The sequence below is a fragment of the Macaca nemestrina genome, chromosome 13 (assembly GCF_043159975.1).
Source record: "Macaca nemestrina isolate mMacNem1 chromosome 13, mMacNem.hap1, whole genome shotgun sequence".
NCBI lineage: Eukaryota > Metazoa > Chordata > Mammalia > Primates > Cercopithecidae > Macaca > Macaca nemestrina.
In genome coordinates, this window is record NC_092137.1 from 76,699,547 (window position 1) to 76,714,705 (window position 15,159).

The window sequence follows — 15,159 nt, forward strand, 5'->3', positions numbered from 1 at the left end:
ATACTGGCTAACATAGTGAAACCCCGTCTCTATTAAAAATACAAAAAATTAGCCGGGTGTGTGGCATGCGCCTGTAGTCCCACCTACTCGGGAGGCTGAGGGAGAAGAATCCTTGAACCTGGGAGGAGGAGCTTGCGGTGAACCGAGATTGCACCACTGCACTCCAGCTTGGGCGACACAGTGAGATTCCTTCTCGAAAAGAAAAGAAAACAGTAAAAGCCCATCTTTTAGACCCCCAGAAAGGAAGGGAAAAGCGGACATTGGATGCCATTTCTATCAATCATCTGGGTATAAAAGAGCAAAAACAGCAGTGAACCTGGCTGAATTTGTAAAGCTTGATTGGAGACAAACTTCTCTGTCAGCCTCATCTAAGGTGGGGGTGGAAGGTGCACTCTTCTTAGATGAATGTCTGGACTCACTGACTGGGTATGATAACATATAATTATCACATAACATTATTTTAAGGAATACTAAGCAGACCTTGCTGGACATCTTTTTTCTTTACTTAGGTTTGTCTTTTATAGTTGAGAACATTTCACTCATTGACTAACACAAGTAATCTCCCCTGTGTTGAATGGTTGCCCCCTTCATCATCATGCTGAAACTTAATCGCCATTGTAACAGTATTAAAATGTGGGACATTTAAAAGGTGTTTGGATCATGAGGGCTCCACTCATGGTTGGGAATTGTGCCTTTATAAAACAATAAGTTTGTCCCCCTCTTGCTCTCTCTGGTTCTCTGACCGTCCATTATGTGATTCCTTATGCCATGTAATGATGCAGCAAGAATGGCCCTTGCCAGATGGTGGCCCCTTGAACTGTGAGCCAATACATTTCTGTTTGCTATAAATTACCCAGTTTGTGATATTCTGTTACAGCAGCACGAAACAGTCTAAGACATTTGATAATCAGCTGGAAAAGGGAGACCCCAGTTGCATGTAGCAGCATGGCACAATACTAGCAATGATAGGCAAAGGTTTAAAGAAGAGTTGGGAAACAAAGACTTTGTTTAATGAAATGGCCATTCTGACTGCAGTGGAGAACTCACTTTTACCTAAGAATCTTCTTTTCATTTTTCTGCCATCTGAAGACTGAATAAATCCCACTTCTGCTATTTTATTAAGAAGTAACCACGCCGGGCGCGGTGGCTCAAGCCTGTAATCCCAGCACTTTGGGAGGCCGAGACGGGCGGATCACGAGGTCAGGAGATCGAGACCATCCTGGCGAACACGGTGAAACCCCGTCTCTACTAAAAAAATACAAAAAACTAGCCGGGTGAGGTGGCGGGCGCCTGTAGTCCCAGCTACTCGGGAGGCTGAGGCAGGAGAATGGCGTGAACCCGGGAGGCGGAGCTTGCAGTGAGCTGAGATCCGGCCACTGCACTCCAGCCTGGGCGACAGAGCGAGACTCCGTCTCAAAAAAAAAAAAAATAATAAAAAAAAAAATAAAAAAAAAATAATAAAAAAAAGAAGTAACCAGAGTTGTGGGGAGAGAAGTATGGAAGTACTGTATGTTATGCATCTATGCTTCTTTGGGTGCTTTTTCCCATAAACTAAAGTAAAGTTGAAATAGACTTGTATATTCACTGTTTTCAAAATATGAGCTCAAACAAGAATTATGAAGGGTGTGATAATGAAAATGGAATCTGAAGTGTCCTCATGAGAAAAATGTAGTATCATTATGTATAAACGAGGGCAATGGATAACATATCTCCCCACTTCATGCATCTATATGGTGGTGAACTGAAAATGCTTATGAAAACCTTTTCCGTTTGAAACTTCAGTCAGCATAGGAGAAACCCACAGGATTAGAATTGGCTCTTTTCCTATATTGTTTTTACCAGTTTCCTATTCACAAAAGCAATAGGTTTATTTTTAAGTCTAGGAACGTAGACATTTGTGATAAAGACGAAGTGACATTCACTTACTAATTTCTAATTTTATTCAAATAGTGGGTTTTTTTAAATATTTCACTTTTTTAGGTACTTATGTTTACTCTGTAGTTTTTAACCATTCTAATAATCCTGCAGTATAGGTTAGGAAGATATTTTGTGCTTTATTTGAATGGGAAAACTGAGATGTAGAAAAAGATAAAAACGTCTTGCCCAAAGTCCAAGTCAGGAACGTTTGTAACCTATGTATTGTTTATTCCATGGTATGGCTGTATCAAGACTCATTTAACCTCACTATATTTGAACACTTTGTTTTCAATTTCTCGGTAGATACTAGAATATAAATATATTCATGAATATTTATTGGCAATTTTTAATTGCTTTCCTTTGAATGTTTTTCTACAAACGTTTCTAAATTAAAAAAATCAAATCAACTTAATAAATCTTCAAACACAGATTTATTAAAGTACTTATATTATTTATAATGAACATCTCCATTCAGAGCTGTGGCCTAGATTGTGACTTTCTTACTATCACCTTGATATTTCCAGACATTGCACTGTTCCCAGAATATGGCAGATCTTCAACAATCATTTGTTAAATAGTAATTAATGTTTATTATTATTTTAAGGTATTGGTTATAAATGAGAGTATCATTATGCTATCTCTAAAGAAACTAATTTACTCCCTTTCCACCATTCTGGACATGAAATACTATTTTTTCAATTGTAAATTGTTTTGTTAAATATTATAAATGCTAAATATGAATGCAGGGAATTTTGGCTAATTGAAGTGGTAATCAGATGAGTTATGTTTATCAAAAACATTCCATGTGGTAATTTAATCTCATCATTATAATTAAGATCATATTGTTACTTTGATTCAAATTCTCCATTCTCTCTGCCCTTGTGGCCTTTCAATTTTATTGAATAAATGTTCCTCCAGATAGATATTTGAAAAGTAGTATATTTGTTGCCAAGATTTATACTTTAAGAGGCATAAAACTAATTAAACAATTAAAAATGTAATGTCTTTTTCATTTTAGAGCAACAATAAAATAAACAGATTCAATAATCTGAGATTTCAATAAGAAAAAACATTGAATTGTATTACCTTACTATAGAGTGTATCACTCACCATTATTTCTAGTGCTATCTTTGGCCATGTTGGATTTCTCAGGGGAGATAAATTTATTAGCATTTTTACCATCACATTTTCTAATAGTCAGTAGCCTTCTTCCTTCAGTGCTAAGGACTAACTGTAGTTTTCTCATACAAATGTTTCCTCATAATTTTTGTTGCAGTAAAGCTTACATACAATGAAATCTATACGTTAGGTATATAATATGGTAGATTTTGACAAATACATGCACCTATATAACCAATATCCCAATCAAGATACAGAACATTTCAATGACTGCTAAAAGTTCCCTCCTATCCTCAGTCTAGTCACCCTCCACCACTCAAAGGCAATAGTCTATTGTTTGTTTATTGTTGAATATATCATCAAATTTGTTTATCCATTCTCTCTTAATGTTCATTTAGACTGCTTCCAATGTTTTGGCTATAATGAGTAAGAGAACCACAAATCTTCTTATACATGTCTTTCTTGTAGAAGTAAGTTTTCATATCTCTTGCATATGTACCTAAGATTGGAATTGCTGAGTCAGAGGATTGATGTATGGTTAACTTTAGAAGAACTTGCCAAAGAGTTTTCCAATGTGCTCTTTGCAGCAATGTGTAGGAATTCTAGTCACTCCAAAGTCTAGCAAACATTTGGTATTATCAGTCTTAAAAAAATCTTAGGCATTTAGTGATTGTGAAGTTGTATCTCATTGAAGTTTTAATTTGTATTTCCCTAATGAGCAGTGATGTTTAGTATCTTATCATGTGCTTGTTGGTCATTCACATACGTTCTTTTTTAAAAATTGTCCGCTCAATTCTTTCACTTAATTTTTTTTTTTTTTGCCTTTTTCAGGGCTTCATATATATTCTGGATATATATAAGACACATACGTATAAATGTAGTGCAAATGTTGTCTTTCATTTTGTAGTTTGTGTATCAAATTACTTAACAATATATTTTGATGAGCAGAGTTTTTAAATTTTTTATGAAGTCCAATTTGTTTACGGACAGTATGTATCATGTCCTCTTTAGATAAATTATCTACTCCAAGGTCAGAAAGATGTTCTACTGTGTTTTCTTCTAACAACTTTATGGTCTGAGTTTCCTGTTTATGTAGATATTATATCTCAGATTATTTTCTGTGTATGCTGAGAGTAGGAATTGAGACTTATTTTTTCCCTTATATATTTACTCAGTTGTCAAATCACCATTTGTTCAAAAGACTTTCCTTTCCTTATTGAATTTAGTTGGTGCCTTTGCTGAAAATCATTTGAACAGGAGGTCTATTTCTAGATGCTTTATTCTATTCTTACAATTGTCTATTCTAATGTCACCACCACACAGTCTTGATTATGGTAGCTTTATAGTAAATCTTGAATTCAGACAGTGGGAGTCCTCCAACTTTATTTCTCTTTTTAAAGATTATTTGACTATCCTATATTCTTGAATTTTTACATAAATTATAGAATCAGTGTGTCTTTTCTTCAAGAAATCCTCCTGGAGTTTTGAGACTGATTGCATTGAATCTATATATCAATTTAAGGAGAATAGATATCTCAGCAGTACTGAGTCTTTCAATGCTGTTTTAATTCTTCTTTAATTTCTTTCAGCCACATTTATTAGTTTTCCATATAGATATTTTGGTCATATTTTATTAATTTCTAAAATATATTTTTGATGTAAAGAGTTTTTTTTCTAAAATGTATTTCTTATTGTTTGTTGCTAGTTCTTAGAAGCATAATTGATTTTATACATTGATTTTATACATTGATTTTGTGTCCTGTGATCTTAGTAAATCCACATATTAGTTTTCTGTAGATTCCTTAAGGCTTTCCATGTAAACAAACATGTTATTTTCAAATAATAATGGTTTTACTTCTCTTTTAAACTGTATGCCTTTTACCTTTTGTTTTTTGACCATTTCCTTGAAAAGGCTAGGACTTGTAGTAAAATGTTTAACAGAAATTGTTAGAGTGGATAGGACCCCTGTCTTTCAAATATTAGTAGAAGGGGGTTCAGTCACTATGAAATATAATTCTAGCAGTAGGCTTTTTATTTGCACACTTATAATGTTAAGAAAATTTTCTTTCATTTTTAGTTTGCTGAGAGCTTTTATAATTTATTGAAGTGATCATATGGTTTCACTTTTTTTTTTTTTTTTAATTCCAACAATCTCCAGAACTATACAACCTTCATCCTCACCTTCTAGCTCTCGGATCCTTAGCAGGCATCTTTGCAATGCCTCATGGAGTTCCACCTTTGAAGTGCCAAACTCAGTCCCAGCTAAGTACCTGCAGTGACTATCCCTGCACACTTCTGTTCCCACTCCCACTCTGCATAGCTTATCTTCTTCAGTGTCCTATCTTGCAAATTACAGCCCCTTCCACATTTAAGAACTTCTTTCTCTACTACTTTAGTTCTGGGAGACACTCTGGCCCTTTGCTGGGTCAGTGGTAGCAAAACACCCCAGGCAGAACAGTAGAGCAATCTTTGGGCTCACTTTGGGCGTTTCTTTTTTCTCCAGGATCACAGCCCAGGACTGTGATCATCAAAAAAAATCAAGAATATTTTTCAGTTCCTTTCAAGAATAAAACCATTAGTGGAATAGGGTGTCAAAGAAAAAAGAATATATAGAAGAGAAAAGTGGGCCCCTCACATTTAAAAAAAAGTGATCATATGGAAAAATGTGATGCCTAATTACTTTCTGTGATACAATGCACATATTATAGGCACGTTTCAGTTTATAACAGTTCTACTTGATCATCTCTGTGTTGTGTAGTAATTTTAAAATTGCAGAATTTATCATATGTGGTTTATGATAGTGATGTTGTACTGTGGGAAGCACTCCGTATAAGAAACATTACTACTGGTCTTAGAAGCAAATAAACATGACTCTAAGGAGTTGCCAACATGCTGAATTTTCATGTTCTCATCTGTTAAATGAAGATACTATTATTTGACTGTCAATATTGGTGTGAATAATCCAGGTAATGTTTGTAAAACACTCAGCATCAAGCTTTATCTGGAATTTAGCAGGAGATCATTAGATGATGCTGATGATAATGATGGTGATGAAACACAAATATTTTATCTTATAAGCTAAAATACAGTGAGCTTTCTGGGAGTATCTTCTCTAAGAAAGGATCAGTAACTTATTTACAGTTTTCCTGACACTGCCTGAGACAGGCTGGTAAATGCCGGGCGCGGTGGCTCACGCCTGTAATCCCAGCACTTTGGGAGGCCGAGGCGGGCGGATCACAAGGTCAGGAGATCGAGACCACGGTGAAACCCCGTTTCTACTAAAAATACAAAAAATTAGCCGGGCGCGGTGGCGGGCGCCTGTAGTCCCAGCTACTCAGGAGGCTGAGGCAGGAGAATGGCGTGAACCCGGGAGGCGGAGCTTGCAGTGAGCCGAGATTGCGCCACTGCACTCCAGCCTGGGTGACAGAGCGAGACTCTGTCTCAAAAAAAAAAAAAAAAAAAAGAGACAGGCTGGTAAAAATGTTATCTGGATGAGATCCATGGAAATCTGTTTAACTCTGCTCCTGCCCTTTTTAATCAATTCATCATGGAAAGTGCTTTATGGAAAGCAGCAAGTACTGTCATTACCCTACTGCACAATCCTTCTTTCATATTTTGATTCCACAAATGTCACATATTTGATGACTTTAAAAGTAATCTTTATGGGAAGTGCCTTGCTTAATATGCAGTAGTGAAGAAGTCCCTCTTCCCTCCCCAAAGAATCATACATTTATGGTGAGGGTAGAAAAAAAAATAGAATGCTCTCTAAGGCAACAAAAGTCAAAGCTGAGGGATGAATATTTCTAGATAAATGAGATAATTAGAACAATTAGAAACAAATGCAGAATAATTGCATATTTCTTTTAGCTATTTATACAGTGAAAGTTCTGGGGCAAGAACTATGCTTTACATGTGCTAGCTTCAATTGGGTACACTATTGGTACTAAAAAAAAAGGTTGCAAGTAAATTTTGCTATTATTTCTAAGGAAAATTCACTTGGAAAAGGGCATTGCACTTACAGAGCTTAATAATGGATTATAATTTCTAAAACATTCAAAAGCTAATTTATACATCTTTAACTTATCCCAATAAAACAAAAAAAAAAACGATTGTTCTGAATCAAGTTGTTTATGTGATCTATGTGATCTAGATTTTCGGCAGACTTTTTATGTGTGACGCATCACACAGTAGGAGAATAAATAAAGGTAAAGTATTGTATGTGTGTATATGTCTATGTATCAATAATTTATATAGTATAGTTTATATAACATTCTTCCAAAATGATTTCAAATGGATTACTAAAAAAAGTTGTAAGTAGAATTCAATTTAAAAATTGACTAAACTCAGGCAAATGGAAAATGAAAATAATATATTTTGGTTTTATATTTACTAAGATAACTAAGTTAGATGACTTAAAAAATTAGAAAACGCTGTGAATTAACCTTTGATTATGAAAGTATTTAAGAAACTTACCTAAACATAAGAAAAGTTTAAAATAAGAACAATATTATGTCCTATATGAGAAATCAAGAACAATCTGCAGGAGAGAGAGTGTGGAGGCACCTAGCTGGAAGAGAATAGGAAAGCTGGTGTGGAATAGGAAAGTGTGATCCTGAGAAAGAAGGCTCCCAATAAGTAGTTCAGGCTCAACTGAAAGGAGAAAAATGAGCAGTGTAAATTTCTGGTGGAAGGGTGTCCAAATTACTTAAAAAAAATGTGGAGTCTAATATTTTGTTTTGAGATTATTTTTCTGTTTTGAGCAGTAAACCAGACCTCTAGTTTATTCCTGAAACCTAAGTAAAAGTTCACTAAATGCTGCAACTGCATGATTGATGCTTTGCTTAAAAAATTAAAGGAGAGGGCCAGTGCCTCTGCACAGGGTGAAGTGGAGTGGGCACCAGGAGTCAACCTGAGAAGAGGCAACTGAACCTGAAGGCACAAATGACCAGGAGAATGTAAGCTTTCACATTACCCACCCGGGAAGCCATCCTCAGATATCCGAAGAAATGTGTCAAAATTCCCAAACACATGTGGAGTGGTCTTGAGCTATTTAGTTGGATTTTCAACGTACAAATGAACTAGAAATCTGCAGTTTTTAGACACAGTTTTTTATGTCACTTATAATACAACAACAACAAGAACACCTATAATATAAATGAAGTAATAACATTTAAGAAACCTACATTTTTTGTTTCACTGAAGCATAGATACCGTAAAGGATTACTTTAAAAAATGTGTATTTGTTTTACATACATTAACCAAAGACAATTATATCATTTAAGGCAAATTATTAACGAATATATAAGTTTTATTAAATTATGTAGTTGTTTATCTGTAAATGGATACACAAAGAGTATGTTAGGTAGGTTGCCTCTATCAGGTTGGTTATGGATTCTTCTTACAACATCATTTATGCTAATAAATATTTTGGCAAATAAGGAGGAGAAATAATTATCTGCAGCTAGTTGTTTACATGGTTTTATATGTATAGTTGATGGTATACACATAAATCATTAGATATCAACTGGTTTCATAGAAAAATAATATTGACTGATTAAGTTTGGGAAATCCAAGTCAATGGGAAATTTTACCAGTGAACGACTGAAACATAAGCTCCTTTGGACCCCAGCTGAGTAAAATCAGCCTGCAATGTTTTTTAAGCAACAGTTACTATGCAGGTGCTAAAGGCATTTATTGTCTTTTAGAAAAACAACAACAACAACAACAAAAACCATGCACTTCAATATTTCGAATTTCTTGAAAATGCTAAACGGCAATTAGGCCATGTTATGAGCTAAAACCTGGCCAAAATTGATATTTTAACTTAGATATGCCCTATGAGAGAAGCAACCCACGCCAGTAAATATTGGTTTTAATATTAATGAAAATGAATCTGGCTAAAATAATCATTTTGATTTACAAAAAAATTCCCTTTTCACATTGATCAGCCAAATCCCATCTCAGCTTGTGTATCAAGTCAAATTTTAAATAATAATTCATATGTTAAAATACACCAACTGTCTCAAATTTAATTTGTAGTTTATTCAATAAGTCAAATATAAACTTTCTCTTAAAGTAAATAATGCCACAAAAAACACTATTTTTATAATGATTACTACCTGCCATAGTATTTGTGGAAAATATCTGCATGGTAACATGGTAGGAAGTGTGATGTTTGATACTGAGTGTCAACTTGATTGGACTGAAGGATACAAAGTATTGATCCTGGGTGTGTCTGTGGGTGTTGTCAAAGGAGATTAACATTTGAGTCAGTGGGCTGGGGAAGGCAGATCCACCCTTAATCTGGGTGGGCACAATCTAATCAGCTGCCAGGGAATATAAAGCAGGCAGAAAAAATGTGAAAACTGAGAGATGGACCTAGCTTCCCAGCCTACATCTTTCTCCCATGTTGGATGCTTCCTGCCCTCGAACATTGGACTCCAAGTTCTTCAGTTTTGGGACTCAGAATGGCTCTCCTTGCTCTTCAGCTTGCAGACAGCCTATTGTGGGACCCTGTGATCATGTAAGTTAATACTTAATAAATTCCCCATATATACACATATATATATTAGGATATATCTCTATATATGGATATATATATATATATTCCCCACATATATATTAGGATATATATTAGGAGATACATATTATATATATCCTATTAGTCCTATTTTATATTCATATATATATAAATATGTATATATCCTACTAGTTATGTCCCTCTAAGAGTACCCTAATATAATAATGATATACCCTATTATTTCTGTCCCTCTAAGAGAACCCTAATACAGGAAGAGTGTCCAGTTTTGTCTAGTCAGCAGCACAGGTTTAACCATCAGGCAGATTAAGGATCAAATCACATATTCACTTGTGAGGCTTTGGTGGAGTCATTTAACCTTATGTGCTTCTGGCTTTCTCAAATAAAAAATAGGAGTTAAAAGAAAAAAAAAAAAACAGGCACTTCAATATTTCAAATTTCTTGAAAATGCCAAACCCTGGTTGAAGCCAGGGTGAATGTGGAAATGAGATATATACATATATATATATACACAAACATACATAATAGCTGACACATAGTAAGTCCTTAATAAGGAGGCTTATTAACTCATATACATAGTCTGACTTATTTATTTTCTTCATTCTAATAACTCATTTTTAAATTTTAATGTGTGTGACCAATACTTATGATTGATCCACATAAGAAACAAGAATTGTCATAAATTTGTTATAGTGTTTTCAGGAAAACTTTGACAGTTATGTTCACATTTTATAACTTGCCAAATAGAAAGTCTAGCACGTTTATGTATTATATAGATCTTATTTTAAAATGTAGCAATATGCAAAACGTAGTTCAGTAAATTTGCCAAAAACCTAACCTATTAATTTTGGATGGTAAAATATGGGTAGTTATTAGATTATTCTTTGTTCTTTTTAGAATTAAAAACATTATTCAAAAATAAAAATACCCAAAATTTTAAAGTGTTTAATTTTGTCTTGATGATTTTTAGTGCTATAGGTGGCCAAGAGTTGGATTCTTTTTTGTTGTTTTTGTTTTGTTTTGTCTGAGTATCTTCAAAAGACTGGTTCTTATACTTTGTATGGGTGTTGCTAACTTCACATGAAGCTACATGTTCTTTGAAATCAGGAAATTGATCCACAAATTTGTCTCTGAGAAAATAAGACAAATGGAAAATAATGTTTCTTGAAGAGTTAGAGACAAGAATATATTTGGACACTTCTTGGAAGGTGTGGGACAGAGTGCGAGGCCACTGGGACACTGGTACCAGTGTAAGCCCCAGCAAGTTGGTCATGAGAAGTTATCAGGGACAAGGAAGGGTGCAGAGGCTGCAAGAGGAATTCTTTGATTTTCCTGCTTTCACAGAAGACGCCCTGCTTGATAATACCCTTGTCTATTATTTCCAAGTGCTGAAAAAGAGAGAGATGTGTATCCAATTTAAGGTCATCTGCAAAATACAGGAAGGCAAAGATGCTCAGCTGTCTTGGTACGAGTTGTAAGTTAAATTTGAGTTCTGATATTAACTCACTGTGACAAATCTTCTCATAGATATGGAATGATGATAAATACATGTGGAAAAAAATAAAAACATTAGTGAGATCTCACTTCTTCAGTCTTTCATCACAAATACTAAGAGACATAAAAAAGTAACTAATTTTTAATTAACTACAATAAGCCAAAGGGGATTGGCACATGAAAGAGGTAAAAGATCAAGCTAGAATTCCACATACTTCACCCTAAATATTAGCGGTACTTTTTTATGGAAGGTTTGTGACTTTAAGAAAACTTTTAAAATGCAGCATGAACCCAAAAAAGCATCAATGTGAATTCACCAAATCACACCCCTTTCTGAGAACTTATATATAGATATAAGCTCTATTCAGGCTTGGTTTTTATTTTTGACATCACAGCCTATCTTTATTATCAAGAAAATGCCATGAGACTCTGAGAGAACTTTTCAAAACTAGTGAAGTGAAAATGTTTAGGATCTAAAGCTGTCTTAACGAAAAATAAATAAATAAAAAACCATTAGTCTATACATTAGTCAAATTATTGAGAATCCAATCTGTAGTACTTTTAATAGGAACAACTTGTACTAAGAAGGATTTTGGAAAACTTCAAGAAAGCTTTGGGCAAATATTTTTCATTTAATTGGGACTGAGTTGCCTCCTTGGTGTTTCAAGTTGATTATGAATCCACATGCACATTTCATCTTTGCTCTTTTCCTCTGGATGAAATCCTTTATTAATACAAGAGATCATTGACCTTAGAGCTTAAATTTTTTTAAAAACCTTTTTAAAATGTGACTTTTGCTGACATTTAACAACAAACAGCAAAGCTGATTTTTTTCTCTCCTCCGGTTGGGAACTTGGCAGAGTCATTTAATTTGTAGTGCTTTCAACCTACAGGAAAAAAAACAAGGTGATTGTACTTTGATTTCCCTGTTTGATGATCCTGAATAAAATGCAAATATGTTATATAAAAATTTTAACAGACAGCTCGATATACTCAGACTTATACATATAGTTTTCATGCTACTGGACATCAAAGACAATACACTGTACTGTCTGTGTAAATCAACCCAAACACTCAGCAAGTAGCATCATTTTTTAATGAAGATGCTTCTATGTGTTCAACATACGCCAGTGCCAATGACTGTGTGGAAGCTGCATTATTCCTCCTCTTATCTACAGCTCACTTGCATGCACCCTTGAATCATTTTGAGCACACCCAATCTGTAAAGCACTCAACATGATGCTGAGTGGGAAAAACTCTCATGTAAGTGGGGCACTTTATTTATGCCATATATGGCAGTGAGAAAAGTCAGACAAATATTCTAAAGCCCAACACTGACTGTGCCAAAGTGTGCCATTGACAGTGAAGAGAAAAAGAAAAGTTGTATAAAAATAACAAAGCAACTGGCGCTCTATCTTTAAGCCTTTACTCTTAACTACAAAAAAAACTAAACCCAAAGTATTCTTCCCTGATTTTTTTTTTTTTTAGTCAAAGAAATTCCCATCAGCTCATAGAAAGCAGCTGTGTATGTACAATAACCAGTATCAATTTATAGGTGTGGATGTTTGAGTTGTGGCATGTACTTGGTTATGACCAATAGCTCACAATTGAATTATCACTAAAACATTCCATTAAAGTTGTTAGATTTTGTGGTAGCACTATTATAATCTCATTATTTGTGCAGTGGTATAATAGATACTAGAAATTAATATTTAACTTATTAATAAATTTACTTAAGGAATTAAAAAATTGCAAGCTGATTCCTCTTGTATTATTAAAATTATCTGCATATCAATTTTGTAAGATGGAATTTATTAATGTATTTATGCAGCATATGGCATTAACCACTGCTTTTTTTTTTTTACCCTGAAATCTACTTTCTTTTAGTTGTAATTATTTTTTATTTATATGATCAATATTTATTGTATGCCTGTCATGTGTGAGGCACTTCAGTAGCTGCTGGGAATCTGTAAATGAGGAAAACACAGTCTCTGCTTTCAAGTAACTTGCATTGTTATGGAAATAGGTTGAAATGTGAAATGTCAACTTGAGACAACTGGTTACATGTTCCGCTTGCCTTTTGACAAAAAGGTATTGTTTTTGAATCATGAGTTTACCTGGCACATTGAGTTTATTTTGAAATGGTTCGGGTAGATAGAAGATTTTAATTTAACTAGAAAATATATTTCATTTTGGAGCTAAAGTCTCGCTCTGTCACCCAGGCTGGAGTGCACTGGCGCTATCTCGGCTCACTGCAACTTCCACCTCCCCGGTTTAGCTATTCTTGTGTTTGAGCCTCCTGAGTAGCTGAGATTTACAGGCACCTGCCACCATGCCTGGCTAATTTTTTTGCATATGTAGTAGAGACGGGGGTTTCAACATACTGTCCAAGCTGGTCTCAAACTCCTGACCTCAGGCAATCCACACACCTTGGCCTCCCAAAGTGCTGGGGTTACAGGCATAAGCCACCGCACCCGGCCAAACTATATTTCTTTATTGTCAGTTTTTGGAGTAGAAAGAGATCAAGGTACCAGTTTAAATGTAATTCTCTGTTTATTTACTTATGTACTGACTTGTTTTTGTGGAGGAGATCTATGATAATTGCAGTAGAACGTGATTAAAAGCACATGTTTTGGAGTTAAACCACTGGAAGAATATTCATTAAAATGAGTAAAATGTCATAAAAAGTTGATTTGGGAAGGGTAAATCAGGAGTTTGTTTCTGGAAATGTTAACTTTATAATGGAATGTTAGATTTGAGTGAGTTGTCTAGTGAACAATTGGGTAAATGAATACAGTATTTGGAAGAACCCCAACTTAGTGATACACATTTGAAATCATACTGTATTTAAGATCTTGGGAGTAAGTGTAAAGCAAAAAGATAGAAGAAAAGAATAGACGTCTGAGAACTGAGTTAATATAAAGCTGTCAGGATTGAGAAGAGAGGAAGAGAAACCAGCAAAAGACACTGAGAGCATATGAGGTTGGAGGAGAACCAAGAGCATATGAGCATATGAGGTTGGGGGAGAACCAAGAGAATGGTGAGCCAGAAGACAAGAGAAAAAATGGCTTCAGTGGAGGAAGTGATTCACCACGTCCAATGCTGATGGCTGCCTGAATAACATGGGGACTTGACTAATGGATTTATGAGTAACCTTGACAAGAACAGTCTCAGTGCAGTGAAGCAAAAGCCTGAATGGAAGGGGCTAGAGATGTTGCAGTTTGAGTACATAGGAGTGGCAAAAAAGATTTTTGTGGTGATGGAATATTTATCTTTATTGCAGTGATGACAACATAAATAAGTGTGTAATAAAAATGACATATATGCATTATATACATATATTTAAACATATAAATATATATTTTAGGCCAGATGCAGTGGCTCACGCCTGTAATCCCAGCACTTTGGGAGGCCGAGGCCAGCGGATCAAGAGGTCAGGAGATCAAGACCATCCTGGTTAACATGGCAAAACCCTGCCTCTACTAAAAATACAAAAAATTAGCCGGGCGTAGTGGCGCTTGCCTATAATCCCATCTACTTAGGAGGTTGAGGCAGGAGAATCTCTTGAACCTGGGAGGCGGAGGTTGCAGTGAGCCCGGATCTTGCCGCTGCGCTCCACCCTGGACGACAGAGTGAGACTCTGTCTCAAAAAACAATAAATAAATACATACATATATACTTACATGCATACATACATATTTTAAACATATATGAGGATCAGTTTCCTGGTTTAGGTATTTATTATACTTATATAACCTGTGATCATGGGGGAAGAAGGGTGAATGAACCTCTTTGTACAAATATTGCAATGTCCTGTCAATCTATAATTTAAAAAAAAAAAAAAAAAAAAGATAAAGGACCCTTGGGGCAGAACACCTGGATTCAAGTCCATGCTTTGCTTTTTACTTACTAAAGGACCTCAATTTATTTAATCCCTTTGTATTTGTAATAAACCTACTCCATATGTTTGTTGTGAGAATTAAGTGGATTAATTTCTGTTAATTGCTGAGGACAATGCATATTTCATAACAGGTACTATTTATATTTTGACTATTATTATTCCTCAGATAAAGGAATTGACATTTCAATAG

At 34.8% G+C, this 15,159-nt stretch overlaps 1 long non-coding RNA gene across 2 annotated transcripts in view; it reads right to left on the reverse strand.

Annotated features, from left to right (window-relative positions):
• LOC105465325 (uncharacterized) overlaps positions 1–15,159 on the reverse strand; it is an 80,373-nt gene that overhangs the window by 15,064 nt on the left and 50,150 nt on the right. The gene's annotated exons all lie outside the window — the stretch shown is intronic.